The sequence below is a fragment of the Bombina bombina genome, chromosome 3 (genome assembly GCF_027579735.1).
Source record: "Bombina bombina isolate aBomBom1 chromosome 3, aBomBom1.pri, whole genome shotgun sequence".
In the NCBI taxonomy this organism is placed as follows: Eukaryota; Metazoa; Chordata; class Amphibia; order Anura; family Bombinatoridae; genus Bombina; species Bombina bombina.
Window position 1 is genome coordinate 1,053,004,360 of NC_069501.1, and position 15,188 is coordinate 1,053,019,547.

A 15,188-nucleotide genomic window follows, 5' to 3' on the forward strand; every position below is an offset into this window, starting at 1 on the left:
AGAATGGACCATTTATCTCCTCTCCTAGGGGGTCTGTATATGGTCTCTATTGCATTCCATTCAAAGCTGCGTACATCACCCTCATGTACAGTGATGAAATGTCTGGCTAATTCTGAGGAAGCAAGTGCTCGCGAATTCTGGTACGAACATCACGGTGGAGAAGTTGGAAAGGGAATCATCATCGGTACTTTCATTATCATTCTTAAAGGTGACCCTTTTTCCTCTATTCCTCCTTCTCCTTCTCCTACGATGAGGGTTCAAATTGTGAGAATGAAGTTGTACAAATTGATAAGGGCAGAGAAAATACTCCAACTAATATAGGTCAGAATTTGGCAGTTAATAGCACACCTTCACATGCACCTTTGAATCAATATAGTCAGGCTAATACTCAAGTTGTGTGCTCTAATGATCACAGCAAAAGCTTACCTACAGGTAATAGTCAAATTATACATCAAGGAGCTATTGCTAAGAATACTGCCTCAGTGGGCAATACATCAAGGGGAACCCTACACTTAGAGGGACAAGGTACCTCAAATATGACTCAAAATACCAATCAGGTTTTTCGGTCAGCTTTAAAGACAAAAGGAGGAGGGGGGACAGATGTAGCCACTAATATAAGAAGGGCAAACAGGTATTCCCTCAGAGGAACAACAAAGAAGTAACAGAAAATTTGGTGATTAATATTTCTCATTATAATCTGAATGAGGCTGAAATTAAAGTTTTAAATTTAGGTTTGGGCTTTTGTCCAACTAGAAAATTTGACATTTTTCAAACTATCTTGGATTTGAACAAATTTGTGTGCAATTTAACCTTGCGCAGGCACTTTAGAAATGAGGGTTTGCCTAGGGAGGATGCTTCAATTTCTGAAATTGATGATGCTGGTAATCAGGTTTTACTTCTGAATTTAAGAGAGATGTGTGATTTGACTACACTCCAATCTTTGGACAATGAACAGTGCCCTGACCTTGACATGGTACACACACAGACTCCCAAATTCAGAAGTAAGTCTAAATTCTATCCTGTGCAGTCTAGGGGTAAAGCTTTGGAGAGCTTTCACAAAAGGGTTTTAGAAGATCTACATACCCTAGACAGAACCACGACTGTGGACCACTCATATTTAAGCAGACAAAAAAGAGAGGCTATTGTATCTCTTCAAAATAATCTGTCAATAGTGGTCAAACAGGCCGACAAGGGCAGCAATATTGTGGTAATGGATAGGGATATGTATGTGAATGAAGCTATACATCAATTAAGTGATGTTTCATCATATAAAACCCTAAGCTTTAATCCCACTAGACTGTATCAGAGTAGATTGCGTTCTATTCTTGATGATGCCCTGTATTTGGATATCATCAATCAGGACACTTTTGATTTTTTGTATATTTCTGATCCTGTGGTACCTATCTTCCACCACCTGCCCAAAATCCACAAGAGTTTGGAGGTTGTTAAGGGACGACCAATTGCTGCTGGAATTGGGTCTTTGTTTGAGCATCTATCAGAGTGGATAGATAGTATCCTGCAGCCATTGGTCATGTCCCTTCCCAGTTTTTTACAGAATACTACACATATACTCAACCTTGTGGATGCTGTGCAGGTGGTGGAAGATATGACGTGGCTAACGGTGGATGTCATAGCCTTGTATACGTCGATACCACACTCTCTAGGTTTAGAGGCTTTGAGATTCTTTTTGGATTTACTTACACATTACTCTGATGAAACCAAAGAATTAATTCTTTTGGCGACAAGATTTCTGCTTGAGCATAATTATTTCCGCTTTGAGGGGGTTCATTATGTCCAGCTAAAAGGTACAGCTATGGGGGCGAAATTCGCCCCCTCATATGTGAATTTATTCATAGGGACGAAATTCGCCCCCTCATATGCGAATTTATTCATAGGCTGGCTGGAGTACAAATATTTGCTAGGACATATGAACCCCTTCTCTGCATGGATACTGTACTACAAGAGATTTATCGATGACTTTATTTTCATTGGTACATTTTCTGAATTTGAAGCCAAATCTTTTGTGGGGTACCTTAACTCTTGTATTCCAGACATTCAGTTTACTTATTAGTGGCAGCCCCAAACAATACATTTTTTGGATGTGGAGCTGAGTTTTAATATGTGTACAAAGAAGATAGATACTAATATCTATCGTAAACCCATTGCTGGAAACTCCATATTGCATTCTTTGAGCTCCCATCCAAGGCATGTATTTAGGGGGATTGCCAAGGGACAGTTTTTGAGAACTAGGAGGATTAGTTCAAGTGATGCTTCTTTTCAGTCAGAGTCTCAGTCTCTACGAAAAAGACTTGAGAACAGAGGTTATTCAGTTCAGATCAATGATGATGCAATGAAGGAGACCCATAGGATGGAGCGTTCTAGTCTTTTAAAGTATAACAGTCATTATAGGCACTCTAGAAGACAAACTGATGAGAAACCATTGTTTATTACTAAATACTCTATGCAATACTACCAAATCTGCAACATCATTAAAAAATATCTCCCCATATTATATGGGGATGACTCTTTGAAAGATGTTGTTAATGATGGTTGCAGGTTTGTGTATAAAAGGAACCTCACACTTGGCAATATGGTGTCCCCAAGTCAACTTCGTACCCCTAAAAATCAGAGCTCTTGGCTCAGACATAATGGTACCTATAGGTGTGGAAAAAACTGTAAGGCTTGTGATGTTATTAAAGTAGGACCCAGTTTTTCATCCTATGTTACTGGAGAAGAATTTAACACCAAGGGATGTGTAAATTGTTCGACCACCTTTGTGGTTTATTTCATTGGATGTACAAGCCATAATTTACAGTACATAGGTATGACCAGCCGTGATGTTCGTACCAGAATTCGCGAACACTTGGGCTATATCAAGAACAAAATTGATTGCTCCGAATTAGCCAGACATTTCATCACTGTACATGAGGGTGATGTGCGCAGCTTTGAATGGAATGCAATAGAGACCATATACAGACCCCCTAGGGGAGGAGATAAATGGTCCATTCTTGCTAGACAAGAGGTCTATTGGATAAACAAGCTACGCACATTAATCCCTTATGGATTTAATTCGGAGAATGATATCATCAATATCTGGGAATAGAATGTTACCTAGTAATAGATTATTGTTTGGTAGAGCCTTGTGATGTGCCTTTATTATTTTTTGTTTCATTTTTATATACACCATATGGTAATTTACTGGTGTTATTTCCATAATTATTAAATGGTTTATATCCTCTGTTCCATTATTATCTTTTTGACCAGTTTATCTAGGGTGTAATAAACTTGAATTTAAACCATATTTTGCCCATTGATGATGTTATTTGAGATCTAATGTATTTATATATGTATATATCTTATGTCAGTATCAATTTGGCACTCTCATACTAGGTCCTGCTTTAAGTGTTTATTTCTGGTGTATTAAGTGATAGGGCAGTATTAAGTACATGTATTCTTATTCATGAGCTAACAAATATCTAAGTATTAAATTCTAGTCCTTTTTTATGGTATGGTATAAATACATCTAATTCTTAAAGTTTCAACTTGCAGCACTCATTAGGTTTTTTTAAAATAATTTAACCCAGCTGTTATTAAGTTGCTTTTTCTTTTTCTTGATGAATTTCACTGTATGTATACTTTATAAATTGCTCTGATGTTAATATTTTATGTAAATTTGCTGCCCATATTTATATACACCTCTTTATGTATATACTCTTTTCTTATTGTATTTAAGCCTGTAAATATTATTATCTTTTTTTCTTTTTTGCTATTCATTTTAGTCCTACATTTCTTCAGCATTTAAGGGTTAATAACCTGTGTTCTCTGGTAAGGGAGGGAAGGGGTAGGGTGTGTTATGTTTTAACCAATGGGGAACATTGTACCTGTGTAAATAAGGGTGACACCTGTATGAATTTATGTCTATGATTACGGCTATACCTTGCCGAAACATGTAGACTTATTTGTCTCTCCTATCATCCCTTGATGTTACCTCCATATACTTTTTATGCAACTGGACTTGGATCCTGAATAAAGCTTGAATTTTATTAATTCTAAGTTGCGACTTTCTGGACTTATTTTTTTCATTACTTATAGGAGGGTAAGGAGCCCTCCTGTCTTTATAGTGCCCTGCAGCCACGTGTCGTTATATATCACCTGGGTATTACACTGTGGAGGAAGGTAGTCTGGCGGTGTTTGCAGTACAGAGCTGACGTCGGATTACGCCGACAGGAAGTGCCCATGCGCATAGCAGTGCAGCCTCGTCGAGGTGAAGGCACGGAACGCTGAACAGGCTAACCGGTAACTTTGGAGCTATTCGCCTGTGAGCACTTGGAGCAAGACCGGCTGTATGCTGTTGTTTCCCCGTCGAGCAGGTGAGTCTGCTGTCCAGTGAGTAGCGAGTTCCACAACCTTTTCAGCATAAACACACAGCTACCGCTAAGATTACCTCCACATATAGAGACTTCTTACTCCCCAGGGTTTGTTTTACTATACATTTACAACACTACTCTTTATACCCGGCACTGTCATTTAATGTACTGGAGTACCCTGTACGTTTGTACTTCTCTTTCATGGAACTAATAATTTTGTTTTGTTTTGTATTTTGTAATATTTTCATGCGCACCTTTTATGTAGTTTGGATGTTTTATCTGACCATTGTTATATGTGATATTACCTGTGCTTTTGCAGAGCTTAATAGTGTCACATTTTATTATAGTATTTGGATTTGTAAAAATATATATTGCTTACGGGACGGTATGCTGAAGTTAAATCAGAAGCATCACCACATTTGAAAAGAGGCGTCAGCCTTGTACTTCTCTAAAGTATCAAACAGACTTTACAAAAAGCAGTTTGGAGAAATGTGTTCAGTCTAAAAAAATGTCAACAAAGGGGAAATATACAGAGAAGGGGGGTTCTAAAGTGCTGCATCTCTCTTGTTAATCCTCACTTGGATGAAACAGTCTCTGAAGAAATGGATCAACAATCTATAGCATATAAAATATGAGCTATTATATTTCCAAAAATTGAAGAGATCTTCTACAACAGAATAAGTCATTGCACCAAAAAATGGAGGATCTAGAACAACTGCAGTATGAGAAACAACTTGCAAGTAATAGGCCTTCCAGAGTTTTTTTAAACACACAGCGTCTATTGAGTTTTGCTGAAAAAGACTCTACCTAAAATTTTAGGCCTCCAAGGAGCCCAAGCTAAACCACGTCCAGTAATGATAAAATACCTAAGCTTTCAATCAAAGACAGAGTAAATGGAGCATATAGAAAGATGGAAAAAAAAAAGAAAATTTAAATATATCAAGATTACTCTGCAGAGGTTGCCAGGAAAAGAAGACTCTTCTCTCCTATCTGCTCTCGTTTGGTAAAAGATGTAAAACAGTTTGCATTATTATTTCCAGCAAAACTATGGCTGAAAGTTGAAAAAAAACTTTATTATACTGGACACACCTGAAAAAGCTCTAAACTTTTTAAACACTGAAAAATAATATGCAGTGGTATGGTTCTGCTGCAAGTGTGAACAATATAAAATATGTCTGGGAATTTATTTATTTTTTATTTATTTTTTTTGGTGGTATTACATTAAGGTTTATTTAATATTAAAGTTATTTTAAATGGTTAAATTAACCTCTTGTAGTATATAGATTTTTAATTCCCCTATAAAAAGAAAAGCTGCTCTAAATTAACTACAAAAATGTAAGGCCGATATAATCCCTTCAAGAAACACACTTCTCAGAAATAGAGCACAAAAAATTAAAAACACAATTGGTAAATTAAGTTATATACTCTTCTTATGATAAATCAACAAGGGGAATGGTCATTCTTTTTAATAAAAACTTACAATGCAAGGTTGAAAGTAAAGCAATAGATAAAGAAGGTAGATATGTGATAATCACTTTTAATATTGATAATGTGATGTGTACTATAATTACTAGAATTTATAGAAAAGGCCAAATAAACCATGACAAACAAATGTTTGACTTATTTAACAATCACTTAGCATTAGTTGATATTTGGAGAACAAATCATCATGATGAGTTAGATTATACCTGTCACTCGAAAACTCATGACTCTCTATCAATAATAGATTATATTTTAATATTGGAAGCTCTAGTAAAAAAAGTTATAGATACTAAGATAGGAGAATTCACATTACCAGATTATGTCCCAGGATATTTGGAAACAAGAAAAAGTAATCAATTTAAGATTAATAGATTTCAGTTTCCAAAATATCTCTACAGCTCACAATCCTTTAAAACATTTGAGGAAGAAAAGTGGGAAGAGTATGAAAAGCAAATAGTTATCGCTTCCGTTCTAACCCGACTAGTGCAAAAGGCTGAAATTCCAATATCGTGCGCACGATAAACTATTCCCCAATATAAGTCAGTGGAGAGAAAAAGTGTAAAAAAAAAACTAACACCCTAATCGTGCGCTAACCAGAATTGCCATACACCCCTACACTATTAACCCCTAAATCGCCAGCCCCCCCATGCAAAGTAAACCACTACATCTAAACCCCCTAACATAACACCCCCAATGTTAATACAAAATAGACTAACTCTACCAGTATAAAAAACAAAAAAATAACTACCTTTAAAAAAATAGGGGGCGGAGCTTGGTCAATAGAGAAATGGCCGCATAAGCACTCAGCTCCTAGACCCACATCTCCCAATTCTCACAAAATTATCTGCAACACATATATAAAAAACTGCCATCAAGCAGCATTTAACCCCTGGACCCTGCAGGCACTAACAGTGGAGGAGTGGATACCAGATGTGACACGCAGCAGTATTAGCAAGCAGGAGACTGGCACTCAGGGACTGCCAAACTGCGACACAACTTAGACCGCAGGGGGGCCAACAAGCAGATAATACTGACACGGCTCTTAGCTGTTTTGGCACTGGTCCATCAAGTGACACAATCCGCACCAGACAGCCGTAGAACCTGCAGGGATCTTTGCGGCCAGAGCATAGGCCTCACAGGCACACGCAGCATAGTTTGGAGACAGTCACAAAAAAGAAAAGGTCAGTCAACACAACCCAGGAAAGTGCACGGAAACAGTCAGGACCCAAAATAGTACCCACACATAGCCCATAGAGACACGGAGATCCAAATACACCCCACGCTAATACAGGAGCCAGGGGAAAATCAGATACCCTGTGAAAGGCACAATGATAAAGCAGACCATTAATTTGCCTGTCACTGCATAAAAGGAGAGTCCATACACACAAACCCTACTTCACAACTACTTTTACAGGGATACTTGCTTTTAGCCAACCTGCTACAGAGTGTCACAGGAAGAGCTGAAACAGAACTCTCTAGCAGAATTATCCATCATATTCCACTAAGCACCACTGCAAGGTGTGAACGGGACATCATACCCTCCTAATTACAGCATTCCCTGACAAGGAGACAACATCCAGTCGCCACGCTAGGCCTGCAAATAGCTCCCAAGACCAGCGTTTTGAGACTGCCAGCACTAACATGCTGGAGACATGCCAGGACACAAATCTAATAAAACAGAGGAACTTTCAAATTCTAAAGTGCTACACAACTACCTAAAACCTCCAGAGACAAGTCTCCCGCCCTCTGCTACTACATCAGATGATCACTCATTGTTGGCCAGGCCACAGAACCAACCTCCAGAACCGGAAAATTCTGTAAGTCTCACCAAAGAAGATCTAAAGTCGTTATCCACAAAGGATCATATCAAATAAATGATGTCGGAAGTTAAAACATGGTATGGCAACCTGAAAAGAGATTTAACAAGAGTGACGCAGAGTCACAAACTTGGAAGAAAATCATAACACCACCTATAATGATATCCATCATATGTCCCAACAGGTATACAATCAGGATAAAATGATACACCACCTCCTGGAGAAAGTTGAGGACTTAGACAACCGGGGCAGGAGAAACAACCTCTGCATTAAAGGTATCCTGGAATCTATTCAACCTACAGCTTTGGAAGGCTGCCTTGAAGCCCTCTTTCAGACAGTTAAAGGCGATAACAGTGCTCCTGGTCTGTTAATTGAAAGGGCCCATCGAGCTCTCTGTGCAAAACCACCACCAAAGACCCCCCAAGAGACGTTATGGTAAAATTGCTCAACTTCAAGGATAAGAAAGACATATAAAAACATGCCAGGCGGGGGGCGGAGCAAACGGCAGACTAAGATGGCAGCAACTTGCTAAGGCTCTCGATACAGACCGGGTGATTCACGCTTACCTTCAGCACAATTCACTCTAATTGCATGGGAAAGGACATGAAAAATTTGCGGAAGGTGGCAGGACCGCAATGATATTTTTCTGTGGCCGCTTGAGAGACACTTAAGAGGAGAAATCTGGGTCGGTGTCAGTCTGAGGCATTAACAGAGTGACGCAGCAGACCGTACAGATGACCCATCACTGAAACTTTGCTACTACAAGCTGCTTCTATATTGAAGCTAACTCCCGGAACATGGAAGACACTTTTAAAGACACTCTACCATTACACACCTAGTATCTCGCCGCCTTTCACACACAGTGGATCAGCAGGCGGCACGCCGGAGGGTCGGGGCTCCGCTCAGGAGTAGTAATTACTCACTGCCTGAACCGATGTAAGATCTAAAATACTGAAGTCATAAACAACAGGCTGTTCAGTGGATTACAATGCACTGGGGTTCTTCCGTGCCTACATGATGCACTATATGTGAGTACAACAGTTGATGCTTTATTTACTGCTACTCTTTTTACTGCTGACGCACTTATAATAGCGTAGAGGGCTATTGAACGATACAATCACAAGTTGTCATCCGGCAAGCACATTGCAAGTTAAAAAAAATTAACCTCACGGATAAGAGCAACTCCATTTGCTAAATTCCCAGAGACTACTATGTTGTTATATACTGAATGACACTCTATCCAAATCTATGCAAATAGACTCACACTGTATGTATATTTGAATGACAGAGGTGAGGACCGACACATACTATCATAGAGGCCTCAGTCTGATTAATCTGCCTAAGTCACAGTTGATATACAATTCGAATTAGTAGATGCTGCTTTGTCATGGATGACTAGTTGAAACTTAAGATTTTACATTGACTTTTTGCTTGCATTTGATTGTGATCAGCCACCAATTCAAGTAGTTATATCTATCTCAAATATATACCCTGGGCCTACTCTTTCCATTTTAAAACATACACACTCCCCTCCCATTTCTCGCTGTTTCTCATAGCAGTGGGTCATAGATCCATGTTTCCCTGCCCGTGATCACTCTTTGAGAGTAATTTCCCCGGGGAGTGTGTAACACGAGTCTACAGTGCATGAAGGAAGATCACAGATAGTATTCCTATGGATGCTTTCTTCCCATTTGTGTGACGATACCATAATATCATAATGTCACAAAGGCGACTTACAAAAACTGACAAGGCACAGAAGTCAGCACAGAACTCTCAAGATGCAGTAAATGCTCTTTTTAAACAGACAGATAGGCTCAAACAGAAACCTGATAATATCTCCTCACAAACCACTAATCTGGATAATATTGCTGAGGACTTCAATGATTCAAGAAGTTCATCTCCAACAGTAGATGCCACAGAGGGGGAAACTCCCATCACCTACAGAGCCATGGAAGCCTTAATTGACCAGGTCAAGTCATGCATAAAAAATGAATGTGCAGACCTTAAGAAAGATATCAATGACCTAGGCTGTAGGGTAGACTCACTGGAATAACATGATTATGTATTTTCCCAAAAAATGGCAGACCTGTCCTCTAAATTACAACACCAGCAACACCATATCATAGATCTAGAGGATAAACTAGATTACCTCAAGAACCGTACGAGACGTAATAATCTAAGTTTTCGTGGTATACCAGAATCTATGGGGAGTGATGAAATACATTAGTATTTACAAGCCCTTTTCGCCGACATGGCAGGTGCAGATGATGGAGAAACAACTACTTACATCCTGGATAGAGCTCATAGAGCCTTACGCCCAAAACCAGCTCCAGACCTTCCGCCCAGAGATATAATTGTCCGTTTCCAGAACTACCAACAGCGTGAGGACATCTATAATATAGCTAGGAAACAACAGGCTGTGATGTTCCAAAACAGCCGTATACAAGTCTACCAAGATCTGTCCCTGAGGACTCTGCAAAAAAGGAAAGATTTCTCTGTACTTACTCTAAACTTGAGACAGTTGAAAATACCTTACAGATGGGGATTTCCCATTTCAGTTATTGCCACGAAAAATGGTACTAGATGTGAATGTCGGATGATATCTGAGATTGACAAATTTTGTACTCTGTTGGGTATTTCACCCCCTGCTAAGGACAATGTACAACACTCACAAAACAGCCCATCAGGACAATCTGTCTCCAGACCACAAAGATGGCCCTGGCCGGAAGCGGCGTCTATGCATCCTAAAAGAAGACAAACTGATCTGGTGCACATGGCTACAGAACAGCCAGGATGATTATGGACGATTAGAATATCCGTACTATACTTACTTCCTGGTTCTCAGAAGACAATGAGGGAGTCATGCCCCTTCTTTATAATGGACATAAGTTCTTTCTACAGGAATAATCAGACTGCGGCAAGTATAATGATTGCTATGTGTTGTGTTTATACACTGTTATTTCTGATTTATGTCTTGTTCTAACGTTATTGTTCATCTGAGGTTATGTTTTGAGACATTTGTTTATTGTATATGACAGCACAAAATATAGAAGATATCTTTCTATTAGCTGTGATTCATTTGTCGGTGTTATATAAATTGTATCTAGAAGAGTGGTGACTTACGACTTTAACTCAATAGTCTGAACCTATACTATACCTTTACTATATACTATACCTATACTACATACTATAATGAGTACCCTGACAGTAGCAAGCCAAAATGTAAAAGGCTTCTTATCAGCTGAGAAGTACTCTATAGCTTACTATGACTTTATAAAAGGAATGTAGATATAATCTTGACACAAGAGACCCATTTCAGAAAACGCAATGAACCCCAACTGGCCACAAGGTACTATGATCAACACTTTTTTTTAACTCAGGTCCAGATAGGAAGAATGGTGTCTGTATCTCTATCAAACGCAATACCCCATTTGAAATTATACAGAAACACTAGGATAAGGAAGGCAGAATTTTGATTCTGGTGGGACTCTGTTATGGGAGTCTGGTTACTTCAGCTAACATTTATGCCCCAATCCGACCCACACCCTCCTTTTATAGAACTGTTACTAATTTGCTATTAGATATTTCTAAAGGGACAATCATACTAGGGGGTGATTTTAACTTCCCTATGAATCCGACACTTGATACCTCCACGGGGAAATCATATCTCAGAAACAAATTGCTGAAAGCCAACTGCTCCACGTTATATTCTATTTCTCTACACAAAGAGTTTATACTTTTTTCTCGCACCCACAACACACATTCGCGATTGGATTATATCATGTGTAATCAAGCTTTTTTAACAAACATGATTCAATCCAAAATATCACATACCCCCTGGTCCGATCACAGTATGGTCCTTACCTCCTTCCACTGGGCTACCAGACCCAAAAATACTCTGAATTGGAGACTTAACGACTCTATTTTGGCAAATCAAACCACACTGGAGGAGTTGGCTAAAGCAACTGATGAATATTTTCTCATAAATAAATTGGAAGGCACGTCTATATCAAATAACTGGAAACAATATAAATGCTATATCCGGGGATTCTTAATTAAACATGCAGCTAAACAACGCAAGATTAAACTGGCCCAATTCACACATTTAACAAACTGTCTAACTACGGCAGAAACAGCGCATAAGGCTGATCCAAACTCTTCCCCTAAATTATTGAACCTCTCTATAGCGCGAGATGCCATTAATAAATACCTAACCCAAAATGCACATTTGAGAGCTCTTACTACCAAAGCAAATTTTTTTGCCGAAAGTAACAAAGCAGGTCGTTTATTGGCTAGATCGCTTAAAAAACAAAGGTATACTTCCTTCACTCTATCAATACTACACCCCTCAGGTAAACTAATAACTAAAAATGAGGACATAGCGGACACCTTTGTATCTTACTATTCTAAACTTTATAACCTAAACCCACATATGACTCATGATAAACTTAATAACATCGAAAAATACCTAGATACCTTAGACACTCCAAAACTCATAGATGAAGATAGACATTCCCTAGACTCCGCTATAACCCTTCAAGAAATCAAAGACACCATTAAAACACTAACTAATATGCAAATCCCCCGGATCGGATGGTTTAACTGCAAAATTTTACCAACTTTTACAAGCTCAACTAAGCCCACAACTAAACACATTATTTATTTCCATTGATACTGGTGAAGTCTTCTCCCAACCTTTACTGGAGGCTCTCATTACAGTAATTCCAAAAACTGACAAAAACCGTATGAGCACCATTTTACCAAATATAATACATGCAGATCAGGTTGGATTTGTCAAGGGTAGAGAAGCAAAAGATAATACCATTAGAGTCTTACATTCTCTTCAAGCTGTCCATAACAATAATACACCTCTTACACTCCTATCAACTGACACGGAGAAGGCTTTCGACAGGGTCAACCGGCACTTTATGTGGGGGGGCCCTGTCGAAATTTGGCTTTCCTAGAACCTTTCTGACCAGAATACAGGCTCTTTACTCGAGACCTCGGGCAAGGGTCTGAGTGAATGGCACTGTCTCACAACACTTTCCTATAAAAAATGGCACCCGCCAAGGATGCCCGCTATTGCCGTTATTATTTTCTTTAACAATTGAAATTTTAGCTATACAGATTAGAGGTAACAAAGATATTTTGGGCATACAGTATAAATCCATTACTCAAAAATGCCTACTATTTGCAGATGATATCATTTTTACTCTCCAATCCCCCTCTAAAACCCTCCCTGCCCTATTACAACTTTTAACAGCCTATGGACAGGTATCTAACTTCTCTGTTGATATGGGAAAATCAGGAATAATGCTTTTAAATACGTCAGCACAAGATGAGGATTTTATCAAGAAGCAAACTGCATTCAAGGTTGTAGATAAGCTTAAATACTTAGGACTGATGATCACAAAAAACACTCAAGACCTCTATCAACTTAATTATATCTCTCCTCAGCGCTCAGTGCGGATTCTCATGAAAAGTGGCATAAACAGGGGCATCTGTCCTGGATGGGAAGGATAAATACTATTAAAATGATGATAGTTCCAAATTACTTATATCTTTTCCAGACATTACCGATGGCCCTGCCGAGGTCCTATCTGAATGTTCAACAGAAGATGCTCAAATTACAGGGATATGCACCAGCACATGAGAACACAAGTTAGCTCTCTATGCAGATTATGTCATGGTCACACTTTCCAACATAGACACTTTGTTGCCTAAAACACTGCAAATCTTTAGTGAATATGGCAGAGTATCAAATTTCTACCTCAACTTAAACAAATCTGAAATACTAAACATTACCTATGACCCCAATCCCATATCTTGGTTGCTACAGCAATGCCTCTTGAAAAAAACAACAAGTTAAAATGAAATATCTGGGGATTTACCTCCCATCAGACCCCCAGGTTACTTTCCAGGCTAATTACAAATGCCTGGAGAGTGAACTGGTCGTGGATCTCTTGAGCTGGAGAAATAAGTCAATTTCCTGGCTAGGATGGATTAACCTTGTGAAAATTAATATATTACCTAGGTTGCTGTATCTGCTCCAAACTACACATATCCCATTACCAATAAACTACCTACACAAAATTCAGTCCATCTAAGAACAATATATCTGGAGAGAGGTCAGATCCAGAGTAGCCAAATGAACACTGTACTTACCAAAAGATAGAGTAGGACTAGGAGTGCCAAACATCCTTGTATACAAGCAGGCAATGACACTTCATAGACTCTTAGACTGGTGCCAAAACAATCCATACAAAGACTGGGTCCAATAAGACCGCAATATCCTTGAAACCAACAATGTTGGAACGACCCCTTGGCTACAAGCGACACACAGACCAAAAGTGACTTATTCTCCATTTGGGACAAAATCCTAAATACTTCAAAAACATTTCGACTTTAAACTCCCCATTGACACCCATAATTCACAACCACACCCTACCATGGAACTACAAAGAAAATCTGCATGACAGGCACACAAACCATAGAGAAAAGACAATTTACACACTAATGGAAGGCAGCAAATTAAAACCACTTACCGAGATTCTAGAGAGTCCAATAGAATTGTCAATGAACTTGTACTCACTTGCACAACTCAACCACTATTTGACCACACACCCACAGAAACAACACATCACAAGACAAACGACTCTTTTTGAGACTCTATGGCCTCTATTTATCAAGGTCTGGCGGACCTGACCCGACACTGCGGATCAGGTCCGCCAGACCTCGCTGAATACGGCGAGCAATACGCTCGCTGTATTCAGCATTGCACCAGCAGCTCACAAGAGCTGCTGGTGCAACGACGCCCCCTGCAGACTCACGGCCAATAGGCCGCCAGCAGGGGGTGTAAATCAACCCGATCGTACTCGATCGGGTTGATTTTCGGCGATGTCTGTCTGCCTGCTCAGAGCAGGCGGACAGGTTATGGAGCAGCGGTCTTTGTTACCGCTGCTTCATAACTGCTGTTTCTGGTGAGCCTGCAGGCTCGCCAGAAACACGGGGCATCAAGCACCATTCGGAGCTTGATAAATATGCCCCTATGCTTCCAGAGCACAACCACAAATCACACCATTTCACTACTATACAAACTTTTACTCCTAGAAGAAACGCATCTCCTTCCCTCATATGTTAAAGCCTGAGAAATGGAACTACTAGGAAACACCACATTTCAAGTATGGCAGACAGCTTTTCAGATAAACATAAAAAGCTTCAATATCAGTAAGAATACAAGAATCTAGTTACAAGTTCCTATCTAGATGGTACCTCACCCCCAGCAGACTACAACACATATACAAATCGGCCTTGGGAAAGTGCTGGAGGGACTGTGGGGAAGATGGGTCACACACACATATTTGGTGGGATTGCCCTAAACTATATATGTACTGGGCAGGCATACTTACTCACATAGAGAGAACCTTGGGGAAAACACAACCAAACAACTGCAAAACTCTACTATTCTAATCAATACCTAAATTTCACAACAAGGCACATAAAGCCCTGATGTTGATCATGC